Below are 13,090 nucleotides of genomic sequence, written 5' to 3' on the forward strand. Positions count from 1 at the left end.
CTAGTTTACACTGGTGAGTTATTCCACCAGAATGTCAAATGCCTTATGTGGGAAATATGGGAATAATGAGGATTTCGTGTTTGTCAAATTTCTATTTGCTGCTGCGCTTCAACACTGTCTCCTCTATACCGATCTTCCCTCAGGGGTTGAGGGGTAACACCATTCATGACACTACAGCATGAAATAATGGGATGAGGGAAGGAGACAAGAATCTATCTCTCTGAAAATGTCTGATCAATGAATACTCAGATGGAAAATGTAAAAAATAAAATTTGTCCAAGGGGGTTTATAGTGAAGTCTTTTAAAATAGCTGACGTTGGCCAGGCGTGGTGGCTCACGCCTGTCATCCCAGCACTTTGGGAGGCCGAGATGGGTGGATCATGAAGTCAAGGGTTCGAGACCAGCCTGGCCTGTATGATGAAACCCTGTCTCTACTAAAAATACAAAAATTAGCTGGGCGTAGAGGCACACTCCTGTAATCCTAGCTACTCAGGAAGCTGAGGCAGGAGAATTGGTTGCAGTGAGCTGAGATCATGCCACTGTAACTCCAGCCTGGGGGGAAGAGCGAGGCTCCATCTCAGAAAAAAAAAAAAAAATTAATTAATTAATTAAATTAAATTAAATAGCTGACACTGGAGAGAATGGCTAATAACTGCTTTAGGATTTAGTTCTATTAAATAATTTTTGTGTTTTTTTTTGAGACAGAGACTTACTCTGCTGCCCAGGCCCAGGCTGGAGTGCAATGGCACGATCTCAGCTCACTGCAACCTCCGTCTCCCGGGTTCAAGTGATTCTTTGTGCCTCAGCCTCCCAAGTAGCTGGGATTACAGGCATGTGCCACCACATCTGGCTAATTTTTGTATTTTTGGTAGAGACAGGGTTTCACCATGTTGGCCAAGCTGGTCTCGAACCCCTGACTTCAAGTGATCTGTCCACCTCAGCCTCCCGAAGTGCTGGGATTACAGGCGTGAGCCACCGCGCCTGGCCTTAAATTTGTTTTGATGATTACTTCAGTCCATGTTACATTGTTGTGTATATGATAACGCATGGAATTGTAATGGGATTCTACTGCACTTTACCACACGAAGCAGGATGGGGATAAAAATGAAAAGACTCAGTAATAAAGCTCTCCAGATGTTGTAGCTTTTATACACTCTTCCTTTGCCCCCCAAATCAACCCTTACTGCCAATATCAGAATACTTAAAAGTGTTTTCGTTGAATTATTTATGTCTTTGTCTTCCTTAGGCTACAAGTGCAAAAAGCTGAATGAAAAATGGAAAGGTTACTGCTGAAATATTTACAGATGGAAGGATATGATGTCTAGAATTTGTTTCAAACAGTGAGTATGTGGGTGGGGCAAGTAGCTGGTGACGTAGATGGAATAAGACTGGTCACAGGTTAATGTTTTAAGGTGCTAGGTACTAGTAGATGGGGTTCATTATTTTATTCTGTCTATTTTGCATATGTTTAAAATTTGTCACAATACTTTTTAAAATTGGATAATTACACTACTTAAAATATGCATGTGTGAAGCAAAGACTGAAAGAGAACAAGAAAAATAAAGTATGTTGGGTTTAGAGTAGCTGAATTGTAGGTGAATTACTTTTTAAAACTTTAATATTATTCGAATTTTATCTTTCAATAAATAAAAATCCGAAGTAAAAACACATACAAAAACTCTTTGAATGTAAGGACCAGTGGCATGCTGGAGGTGGCTTGTCATCAGCTTGAGAGAACTGATTGTTAAATTTTCAGGAATTTTGCATCCTGGCTAATGTTATGTGGGCAGCTTGAAATTGACCATGGTAGGAGTATTTATACCTGAAAATTAGCAAACACTACAAATCAGTACTCCCAAAAGCCAGTTGTTAAACATTTGCCATTTGTGGGCTGTATTGTAAAGACTGCATTGTATACTTTTCTACCCCAAATTATCTAAAGGTCCTGAAGTCAATGGGCAGGTACTTACTAATTTATTTTACACATATTTAATGAGGTTCTACCATGGGCAAGAAATCGTGCTAGGCACTTTGGGGGATACGAAGAATTATCTAAGAAAGGAGGATATCCTAAACTTCGTGTGAGAACATGCATGTAAAAAATTATAATACAGGCCGGGCGCGGTGGCTCACGCCTGTAATCCCAGCACTTTGGGAGGCTCAAGTGGGTGGATCACCAGAGGTCAGGAGTTTGAGACCAGCCTGGCCAACATGGCAAAACCCCAACTCTACCAAAAATACAAAAATTAGCCAGGAGTGGTTGTGGATGCCCGTAATCCCAGCTACTCTAGAGGCTGAGGTAGGAGAATTGCTTGAACCCAGGAGGTGGAGGTTGCAGTGAGCCAAGATCATGCCACTGCACTCTAGCCTGGGCAACAGAGCACGACTCTGTCTAAAAAAAAAAAAATTACGATACAAATATGGCAATATAGGGGTGCTGAGGCAGGAGGACTGCTTGAGGCCAGGAGTTCCAGACCAGCCTGGGCAACATAGTGAGACTCCCTGACTCTATTTTTTTTTTCTTTGAGACAGGGTCTTCCTGAGTCACCCAGGCTGGAGTGCAGTGGCGCAATCTTGGGTCACTGCAGCCTTGACCTCCCGGGCTCAAGCAATCCTCCCACATCATCCTCCCAAGTAGCTGGGACTACAAGTGTGCCATCACGCCTGGCTCATTTTTGTATGCTTTGTAGAGATGGGGTTTCACCATGTTGCCCAGGCTGGAATCGAACTCTTAGATTCGAACCATCTGCCCACCTCAGCCTCCCAAAATGTTGGCATTACAGGTGTGAGCCACCTCACCCAGCCTGCCCTGACTCTATTAAGAAAAAAGAAAACTTGCCATTCAGCTACAAGGAATGTAGCTGGTTGACAGCCTCCAGCTGCTAGTGACTTTAGGATCCACCTCAGCTTTCTAAAAAACACTGAATTGTCATACAAGGTGTGTTGGTATATGCCTGTAATCCCAGCTACTCAGGAGGCTAAGGTGGGAGGATTTTTTAGTAAGTGAATTGTATCTCAATAAAACTGTTATTAACAAAAGGAAGGAGGTTGGGCATGGTGGCTTACGCCTGTAATCCCAGCACTTTGGGAGGCCGAGGCGGGCAGATCAGTTGAGGCCAGGAGTTCGAGACCAGCTTAGGCAACATAGGGAGACCCCATCTCTACAAAACATTTAAAAATTAGCCAGGTGTGGTGGTACACACCTGTAGTCCCAGCTGCTTGGGAGACTGAGGCAGGAGGATTGTTTGAGCCCCAGATGTGGAGGTTGCAGTGAGCGGAAATCGTGCCATTGCACTCCAGCCTTGCTGACAGAGGGAGACACTGTCTCAAGAAAAAAAAAAAAAAAGAAGAAGGAAACAGGACAAAGATGAAAGATGTCAAGATGTCAGCCACTAGTTCTATTTTTAAATTTTAAAAAATGTTTTTCTGGAAGGCCTAGCTAATGCAATAGGACAATAAAAATAACTTTCGAAAGAGAGTTAAAAGCATCATTATTTGGAGGCTATTTGATCTACTGAGAAAATATCAAGAAAGAAAATAATATTAGTTCAGTAGAGTGGCTAAGTGGGTATATACTATACATATGTGTGTGTATGTCTTAGTCTTTTTGTGCTGCTATAACAAAATATTGCGAACTGGGTGATTTATAAATAATAGAAATTTCTGTCTCACAGTTCTGAAGGCTGCGAAGTTCAAGATCAAGGGGCAGGTTTGATGTCTGGTGAGGGCTGCTTTCTCTCCTTTTAAGATGGCGCCTTGTTGCTGTGTCCTCCAGAGGGGACAAATGCTTTATCCTCACATGGTGGAAGATGAGAGGGCAGAAAAGCAGCAAACTCTCTCTGAATGAAGCCTCTTTTATAAGGACATTAATCCATTCATGAGGAGCCCTTATGACTTAATCACCTCCACAAAAGCTTCACCTTTCCGTTCCACCACAATGGGGATTAAGTTTCCACATGAATTTTGGAAACACACGTTCAAACCACAGCAATATGTTTATAAACAGACACACACACACACACACACACACACACCACCCCTCCACATGCCAGTTAGAAAAATACTTGATTCACAGTAATAGCAACAGCTGTGAAATACCTCCGATAAAACTTAATCTAAAATGTGTAAGACCTTTACAGAAAAAACAAAAATTCTGCTAAAATAAATAAAATAAAACTTGAATAATAGACATATATATTTATGGAAGGGAAAACTCAATATATAAATCAACTCAAAAATAAATCACTTCTTCACATATTAATCTAAGATTGCAATGGAGTTCAAAACAAAATCCCAATAGATATTTTAAAATTTGTCAAATTGTTTCTAAAGTTCATCTGAAAACACAGATGTGAGATAAGCCTAGAAAAATTTGAAAGAAAGAAAAGAATTATGAGAAGCACTGGCACGAGGGTAGAAAAAAATTAATGGAACAAAATGGAAAGTCCAAAAGCTAATCCATGTACTATGGAGTCTTAGAGTGGGAAATGAAGATATAAAAATGGCATTTCAAAACAATGGGATGGGCCAGGCATGGTGGCTCATGCCTGTAATCCCAGCACTTTGAGAGGCCAAGGCGGGCGGATCACCTGAGGTCAGGAATTCAAGACCATCTTGGCCAACATGGTGAAACTCTGTCTCTACTAAAATTACAAAAATCAGCTGAATGTGGGGGTGCACACCTGTAATCCCAGCTACTCGGGAGGTTGAGGCAGGAGAATAGCTTGAACCCGGGCAGCAGAGGCTGCAGTGAGCTGAGATCACACTGCTGCACTCCAGCCTGGGTGATGGAGGGAGACTCGATCTCAAAAACAAAACAAAACAAAAAACAATGGGATGGATTATTAAATAAATGATGTTGGGGCAATTGGATATTCATATAAGAAAAACTAATGCTAAAATAAATAAAACTTATATGTGGAAAAGATTCCATTTAAAAAGTTAAAATACAGCCAGTCACTGTAGCTCACACCTGCAATCCCAGCATTTTGGGAGGCCAAGGCAGGTGAATCACCTCAGGTCAGGAGTCTGAGGCCAGCCTAACCAACATGGAGAAACCCAGTCTCTACTAAAAATACAAAATTAGCCAGGCATGGTGGCACATGCCTGTAATCCCAGCTACTCGGGAAGCTGAGGCAGGAGAATTGCTTGAACCCAGGAGGCTGAGGTTGTGGTGAGCCGAGATCGCGCCATTGAACTCCAGCCTGGGCAACAAAAGTGAAACTCCGTCTCTAAAAAAAAAAAAAAAAGTTAAAATACAAAGAATGAACTGAAGAAAATATTTGCAACATGTATGATTGACTAAGATTTAATATCCTTAATTCTATAAAGAGCTTTTATGACTCAATAGGCAAACAATAAATATCCTGATAGACAAACAAAGGATTGAACAGGCAATTCACACACACACAAAGGAAATGGCCATTAAACATTTAAAACTTCTCAACTTCACTTGCAAAAGAATACTGCTAATTATAATAAAAGATGTAATTTTTATACATTAGCAAAGGTGAAATTGATGGACAGGATAATATTCCATATTTTAAAGAATATAGAGAATCAGTGGCCGGGTGCCATGGCTCACACCTATAATCCTAGCACTTTGGGAGGCCGGGGCAGGTGGCTCACTGGAGTTCAGGAGTTAGAGACCAGCCTGGCCAACATGGTGAAACCTTGTCTCTGCTAACAATACAAAAATTAGCTGGGCGTGATGACACGTACCTGTAATCCCAGTTACTCAGGAGGCTGAGACAGGAGGTTGCAGTGAGCCAAGATCGAGCCACTGCATTCCACTCCCCCACTGCCAAAAAAAAGATAATCAGGAACTCTCAAGCATTACTAGGAATAAAAATTGGTACCACCATCAGGAAGGCATTTCTTCTAGAATTGTATTCAAAGGAAATGTTTAGAAGGATGCTCACTACAACATCTTTATAGTATCAAAACATTGAGAAGATCCTAAATGTTTATCAATAATAGGTTGGTTAAATAAACTTTGGTTCATCCATATAACAGAGGTATATAAGAGTTTAAACTAGATCTGTATTTCTTACTATTGAAAGATTCAGAGAAAAAATGAGATTGCTCAACAGTGTATATTTCACTTATGTAAGAATTAAATACACATCTTCATATATTGTATATTAAAGATTCTGCAGGTTGAAGAGTCTGAAAGACTATATGCCAAAATGTTAATGCTACTTGAGGAAAGAAGGGGAAGGTATCACTTGTATTTTCAGTTGCAAGCAATAGAAAGTTAGAGTCAAATGGACTAAAATAATAAGGGGAATATATTGGCCAAGTAGTCAAATGCCTAAAGGCAGAGTGGGCTTTGGTGATGGGTTGACATAGGTGTTCAACGTGTGGTTCAGCTTTTTTTCCATCTTGCCCTTTGCCTTCAAGGTAAAAGCCTCTTTTTTTTTTTTTTTTTGAGATGGAGTTTCCCTCTTGTTGCCCAGGCTGGTGTGCAATGGTGCGATCTTGGCTCACCACAACCTCCGCCTCCTGAGTTCAAACAATTCTGCCTCAGCCTCCTGAGTAGCTGGGATTACAGGCATGTGCCACCACGCTCAGCTAATTTTGTATTTTTAGTAGAGATGGGGTTTCTCCATGTTGGTCAGGCTGGTCTCGAACTCCTGCGTCAGGTGATCCATCCACCTCGGCCTCCCAAAGTTGCTGGGATTACAGGAGTGAGCCACCATGCCTGGCGGTAAAAGCCTCTTAAAGACATTATACTGAGTGAAATAAGTTAGACATAAAAGTGTAAATACCCTATGATTCCCCTTAGATGAGATACCTAGGGTAATCAAACTCATTGAGACAGAAAGTAGAATGGTGGCTGCCAGGGCATTGCATAATGGGTATAGAGTTTCAGTTTTGCAAGATGAAGAGAGTTCTGGGGCCACGCGAGGTGGCTTATGCCTGTAATGACAGCACTTTGGGAGGCCGAGGCAGGAGGATCACTTGAGGTCAGTAGTTCGAGACCAGTCTAGGCAACATGGTGAAACCCCATCTCTACTAAAAATACAAAAATTAGCTGGGGGTGGTGGCGGGTGCCTGTAGTCCCAGCTACTCGGGGGGCTGAGGCAGGAGAATCGCTGGAACCGGGGAGGTGAAGGTTGCAGTGAGCCAAGATCGTGCCACTGCACTCCAGCCTGGGCAAGAAAGCAAGACTCAGTCTCAAACAAAAAAAAAAAAAAAGAAAGAAAGAAAATAGTTCTGGGTATATTTGTTGCATAACAATGTGAATGTACACTGTACAACGTAAAAATGGTTGAGATTGTACGTTTTATGTGTATTTTATCACATTTTTAAAGAAAATTACATTGCCTAAAAAGGTATAATAAAAGCCTCATCCTAAGGCTAGCTCCCCCTGGTGGTGGGAGAGTTGCAGCACATTGAGGCGAGGCTACAGGTGTCACTAAGGTGCTGGGTGTCTCCCTTCACCCATCATGCAGCCGACCCAGGCTTCTCTCTGGTTGGACCATAATAGTATGTTTCTGGATCATGCACTCTGCTGGCATCACATTCTAGGGCTCTCTTTGGAAATTTGGGAAGAAACTTTTTTTTTTTTTTTTGAGACAGAGTTTCACTCTTGTCACCCATGCTGGAGTGCAGTGGCACCATCTTGGCTCAATGCAACCTCTGCCTCGTCCCCCGAGTAGCTGGGATGACAGGCACGCACCACCATGCCTAGCTAATTTTTGTATTTTTAGTAGAGACGGGGTTTCACCATGTTGGCCAGGCTAGTCTCGAACTCCTGACCTCCAGTGATCCGCCCGCCTCGGCCTCCCAAAACGCTGGAATTGTAGGCGTGAGCACTGCACCTAGCCTTGGGGAGAAATTTTGGCTGTCACAATAATTGGTCATTTAGAGGATGTGGGCCAGGGGCATTAGATTTCTGATAATGTATGGGTAAATACATTACAGAATTTTCCCACATTCCACACAACTTTTAACGCCCTACTAGACATTAATGTAGATTTTTAAAAACTTGTGTGTAATAATTTGAGCCTAGCCTCTCATTCCATTTTATATATAAATATAAACTATTTTTGCATGGTTTTAATATAAATAGAATATCCAGATATGAGGCTAATGGGTAAATTGACAGAAAATAGTACTTAGCTACATTTGGAACTTTACCAAAAGTTGTTCACTGTTTCAGAAAATCATGTCTTCAACAACCAACACTTGTGGTATTTGAGTCACTGATTTAGCCCTGCATATTGCAATTCACACTGCATAATGCAATTCACACTGCATATTTTAACATCTCTGAAATCAGGATGTATCCTACAATCAATGACGTCTACAAAATACACTAGTGAATATTAGTCTGCATTTGAAGCTGTTGCATTGATTTCTTGCTTGGATTCTTATAACAACCTCCCAACTGGTCTCCCTGCTTCCATCCTTCTCCTCCTCCTACTATGTTTTCAACAGAGCAGCCAGATTTTTCCTTTTAAAATGTAGGTCAGATCATGTCACTCCTCTGCTCAAAACCTTCTCATGTTTCACCAGTTTACTCAGAGTACAAGCCTTACAGTGGCCCATGAGGCCCTTCAAGATCTGGCTTCTTTACTTCTCTGACCCATCTCCTACTTCTGCTTTTATTTATAGTACCTGCTCTAATCCACCTCCCTGGTCCGTTTACAGACCACGCACTTGCTAGACAAGCTTCTGCCTTAGGGTCTTCACATTAGCTATTCCACCTGCCTGCGTATTTTTCCCCTAGATAATCGGTGTGATTCATTCCCTCACCTCCTTTAAATCTTTGCTCAAATGTACCTTCTAGTGAGGCTGCCTTGACTACTCTATTTTGAACTGCAAGTCACTATCCACCTCTCTACTGCTCTGAACTCTTATTTCCTTTTACCCTGTTCTACTTTAAAAAAGTCATAACAGGGCCGGGCATGGTGGCTCAGGCCTGTAATCCCAGCACTTTGGGAGGCTGAGGTGGGTGGATCACCTGAGGTCAGGAGTTCAAGACCAGCCTGGCCAACAAGGTGAAACCCCATCTCTACAAAACCACAAAAATTAGCCGGGCATGGTGGCACGCACCTGTAATCCCAGCTACACGGGAGGCTGAGGCGGGAGAATCACTTGAACTGGGGAGGTGGAGGTTCCAGTGAGCCGAGATAGCACCATTGCACACTGTACTCCAGCCTGGGTGACAGAGCAAGACTCCACCTCAAAAAAAAAAAAAAAAAGATCATAACAGTTGTCATCTTCTAATGTAATTCTTAACTTACTTATGTATTATGTTGATTGTGGTCTATAACCACACCACCCTGCTAGAATGTTTGCTCCATGAGGCAAGGATTTCTTTTTCTTTCTTTTCTTCCTTCCTTAATTTCCTTCCTTCCTTCCTTCTTTCTTTTCTCTCTCTCTCTTCTCTCCCTCTTTCTCTTCTCTCCCTCTTTCTCTCTCTTCTCTCCCTCTTTCTCTTTCTTTCTCTCTCTAACCCTCCCCCCCCTTTCTTTTTTTTTGTTTTTTTTTGACATGGTCTCACTCTGTGGCGCAGCTGGAGTGCAGTGGTGTGAACTTGCTCATTGCAACCTTTGCCCCCCAGGCTCAAGCGATCCTCCTACCTCAGCCACCCGAGTAGCTGGGGCCACAGGGATGCACCACGATGCCCGGCTATTTTTTTGTATTTTTAGTAGGGCCAGAGTCTCGCCATGTTGCGTAGGCTGGTCTCGAACTCCTGAGCTCAAGCAATCCGCCCACCTTGGCCTCTCAAAGTGCTGAGATTACAGGCATGAGCCACTGTGCCCAGTCTAAGGCAAGGATTTCTGTCTGTATCCCTAGTAAACAGTGCCCAGCACATAGTAGGTACTCAATAAACATTGTTACATAAATGGTGATTCTGTTAGGTGCAAGTATCTAATAACTTCATTATATCTTCTATTACACTTGTGCTCAAGCATTTACTTTTTTTTTTTTTGTAGAGACGAGGTCTTACTACCATAGCCCAGGCTGGGCTCAACTGATCCTCCTGCCTCAGCCTCCCAAAGTGCTGGGATTACAGGTGTGAGCCACCACGCCCGCCATCAAGCATTTACTTATTGAAACACATATCATTTTATAATGCATTATTTTCTTATTTATCCTTTATACTTATAGCATTATATTGATTTTTAAAGTGTGTGCACTCACCTATGCAGCACTCAAAAGGTTCTCTAAAATGATGGTTGACATCTTTCTTCAACTCTGGTGTTTTCCTATGTAACTTTTTCTAAGTGTAATATGTACTCAACAACTAAAATAGGATGTGTGATATGTACATGCCTGCATAGGCATACAAAGACACACATACACATATATAAAATAAACACTAAAATATCAGCAAGCTTGACTCCCAACTTAAAATTATGTGTGCAGGAAGGTATATCATAAGATAAGATCTATTGATGTCAGGATGGTAAAGACAGTGTTATGAAACGTTTGTTACAATATCAGGGTTTGGATGTTAGGATTGAGAACCTCAGGGTTAGATAATTCCAGAAGCCACTCCTGGAGCTGTGGGTAGGGATAATCCCACCCAAACTGCCTGGCTGTTTTCTGGATGGAAGGGGTGGGGTGGTGCTGGGGAGGAAACCACAATGTTGGCAGCCAGGAGGAAACAGACTTCACTTTCCAAGTTTACTGTACTTCTATATTGTTTGTGTTATTTGACTATTTTACAATGACTGTTCATTCCTTTTGTAACAAGCAAGACCAGTAAAGCTTTTTTTATTTTAAAATCTCCTATAAAATATAGAAAACAGATAAACAAAATAATAAAAATCACCTGTAATCCTATTCTGCAGAAATAACCACTGCTAACATTTGATTTTTATAACCTTTTGTTTTCAGGCATGTGTAGACTTACATAGATATTTCAATGATGGCTCTGAATAATAGGAATCATGCAGTTGGAGGTGTCATTTGTTAAGATTATTCTGGCAGCCACCAGCATGTTGGATTGAAGTGGAAGAAAACTGAGGGTAGGGTTAGGTTGTAACCAAACAGTGGAGAAGGAAATCACACCAGAGTGGTGGCTATGGGAATGGAAAGAAGCATACCAAGAGATATTGTAAAGAAAGGAACCATGGGCTGGGCACAGTGGCTCATGCCTGTAATCCCAGCACTTTGGGAGGCCAAGGCAGGTGGATCACAAGGTCAGGAGATCGAGACCATCCTGGCTAACGCAGTGAAACCCCGTCTTTGCTAAAAATACAAAAAATTAGCTGGGCAGTGTGGCACGCGCCTGTAATCCCAGCTACTCGGGAGGCTGAGGCAGGAGAATTACTTGAACCCGGGTGGCGGAGGTTGCTGTGAGCCGAGATCGTGCCACTGCACTCCAGCCTGGGTGACAGAACAAGACTCCATCTCAAAAAAAAAAAAAAAAGGAAAGGAACCATGTAGGTGACTTAGTGGTTAGTGTGTGTGAGAGTAGTGATAATGATTTTTGGCATCTGAGTATTCCAATCTTGCATTCAAGAATATCAAAGATGAGGGAGGACTTTCTGTTTTTGTGCTCTCCTTTTTCTTTCTTGATCTTGCTCTCTCTTTCCAGAAAACAATACAGAGCACCTGTTTAAAATGTGAAATTTGATGAGTTTTGAGATATGTATACACCTGTGAAACCATTAGCACAATAAAGATAATGAACATATCCATTATCCCTGCAAGTGTCAGCTGGGCTCAGTGGCTCACACCTGTAATCCCAGCACTTTGGGAGGCTGAGGCGGGCAGATCGCTTGAGCCCAGGAGTTAGAGACAAGCCTGAGCAATAGAGGTAGACCCCTGTCTCTACAAACATTACAAAAAAATTATCTGGGTGGGGTGGCATGTGCCTGTAGTCCCAGATACTTAGGAGGCTGGTGTGGGGAGGATCACTTGAGACTGGGAGGTCAAGGCTGCATTGAACCGTGATCTTGCCGCTGACTCCAGCCTGGGCAACAAACCCAGACCCTGTCTCCAAAAAGTCTTCATACCTTGTAATCCTTCCTGTCTTTCTCTACTCTGTCCCCAGACAACTACCAATCTGCTTTCTGCTTTCTGTCACCATAAGTCAGTTTGCATTCTGTGGACTTTATATAAATGAAATAATACAATATGTACTCTTTTTTCCCCCTCTGGCTTCTTTCACTCAGCATGATTATTTTCAGATTCATTCACATTGTTATGTTTATCAGTAGTTGATTCTTTTTTGTTGATGAATAATAGTCTATTGTGTGGATTTACCAAAATTTGCTTCCCCATTCACCTGTTTATGGACATTTGGGCTACTTTCAGTTTTTTCTATTGCAAATAAGACTGCTATCCGAGAATCGCTTGAACACAGGAGGCAAAGGCTTCGGTGAGCTGAGATTGTACCACTGCACTCCAGCCTGGGTGACAGAATGATACTCTGTCTCAAAAAAAAATTTTTTTTAAAAAGTCTGCTATGAACATTTGCATACGGCTTTTTGTGTGGGTATATACTTTCATTTCTTTTGGGTAGATACCTAGGGGTGGATTGATGAGGTTGCACAGTAATTATTCCCCTGTTCTAAGCCTTGGCTCCACATCTAGAAGTGTCATCTTTGTATCTTTATCTTTTTTATTTCTTTTTTTTTTTGAGAAGGAGTCTCACTCTGTTGCCCAGGCTGGAGTGCCCTGGCGCAATCTTGGCTCACTGCAACCTCCGCTGCTCAGGTTCAAGTGATTCTCCTGCCTCAGCCTCCCGAGTACCTAGGATTACAGGTGCCCACCACCATGCCTGCTAATTGTTGTATTTTTAGTAGAGACGGGGTTTACCCATGTTGACCAGGCTGGTCTTGAACTCCTGACCTCAGGTGATCCTCCCACCTTGGCCTCCCAAAGTGTAGGGATTACAGGTGTGAGCCACCACACCTAGCCTAAGAAGTATCAGCTTTATCTTCTTTTTGCTCACCTGACAATTTAGTATTGTGGTATTTTTGTTTTTACATTACCAAAAGGTCTAGTATTTTCTAAATAAATGATTGAGAAACAAAAATGAGACTCTACTAGTTTTTTTCTCTTCCTTTGAGTGAGCATGGTTCTTATCCACATGGGAGAATGCAGGAACTTGATGGAGTCC

General features: G+C 42.1%; 1 long non-coding RNA gene across 1 annotated transcript in view; it reads left to right on the top strand.

Moving 5' to 3' along the window:
* Window positions 1-10,077, top strand: part of LOC134757255 (uncharacterized) — a 66,834-nt gene extending 56,757 nt beyond the window's left edge. Inside the window, exons 2-3 of the long non-coding RNA XR_010131011.1 lie at window positions 1,247-1,340; window positions 9,951-10,077. This is a non-coding gene — a long non-coding RNA (uncharacterized lncRNA). The remainder of the gene's footprint in view (window positions 1-1,246; window positions 1,341-9,950) is intronic.
* Window positions 10,078-13,090: the final 3,013 nt, after the last annotated feature.

Source organism: Gorilla gorilla, chromosome 16 (assembly GCF_029281585.2).
Source record: "Gorilla gorilla gorilla isolate KB3781 chromosome 16, NHGRI_mGorGor1-v2.1_pri, whole genome shotgun sequence".
Taxonomy (NCBI): Eukaryota; Metazoa; Chordata; class Mammalia; order Primates; family Hominidae; genus Gorilla; species Gorilla gorilla.